Genomic DNA, 993 nt, shown 5'->3' on the forward strand with positions numbered 1-993 from the left:
TGAACTAATTGATAAAAAGTTATAACCCTAACTTTAAACTAAACTAATTTTAATAGAATATTTAAAATTAAATCTTTTCGAGATGATTTTTAAATATTTATAGAATATACTAATTATAGATATATAAAATTATATGAAATATATTTATTAGTTATAAATTATGAAAATCGACCAAAATCACTTAAGATAACTTTGAAAAGTATTTGAATTTTATAAAACTATTTATTCTAAATCGTTTGGAAATTAAGAAGCTCGTGAATTAATTCCTATCAGGGAGGGTCAAAATTGGGTGTCAACAACTGTCCTTCGTTTTACTCGGATTGATGCAAGAAATTCGAGAAAAATGAAATTGACTAATCCAATTTTGACCGACCACATATTTATCTTTTGGAAAAGAGATTTTGGTACGGACTTTAGGAATTATGGTCGAACCTCGAAATGGGTTTCCTACATATCTCAGGCTATATGAGAATTTAGGCCATTTGTAGTTCGATACGTTTGATTTAATGCACAATTCTGCAAGAGTTCATAAGCTATCCCGATATCGAATTATGAAGAGACCGAAATGCTTGAGAATAAGATTTAAGAGCGAATATCGGAATACAACTGAGTTTTCAACATTGATCCCGCCTACATATCTTTCAACTCAAGGAATCAGGTTGTTTGTAGTTTGACTCGATTGGTTGAAAACGAAATCTCTTATGCTAAGATATTTTTCGGTTGGGAAGGAGTGACAAATAAGTTGAGTATGAAAAGGAGGTTTGCAACCTCTTAGCCATGAATGTGGCATGTTTCACGCCCATAAATAAGAACTTGCACATACATACTTTCCAAAGCTCTTGGCTTATTGTCACTCCGATTGGAAAACTTCTTCCAGTGGAGACCAAAAATTTTCAGGTGCAAAACTAAAATAGACAAACCCAAAGAAAAACCCACATGTCTTCTGATAAGGGTGTGGTTTGATTGTGGTGGAAGTCGCTCTTTCACTCGCGA

This window comes from Solanum verrucosum, unplaced genomic scaffold (assembly GCF_900185275.1).
Source record: "Solanum verrucosum unplaced genomic scaffold, falcon-dt-bn FXZP01000251.1, whole genome shotgun sequence".
In the NCBI taxonomy this organism is placed as follows: Eukaryota; Viridiplantae; Streptophyta; class Magnoliopsida; order Solanales; family Solanaceae; genus Solanum; species Solanum verrucosum.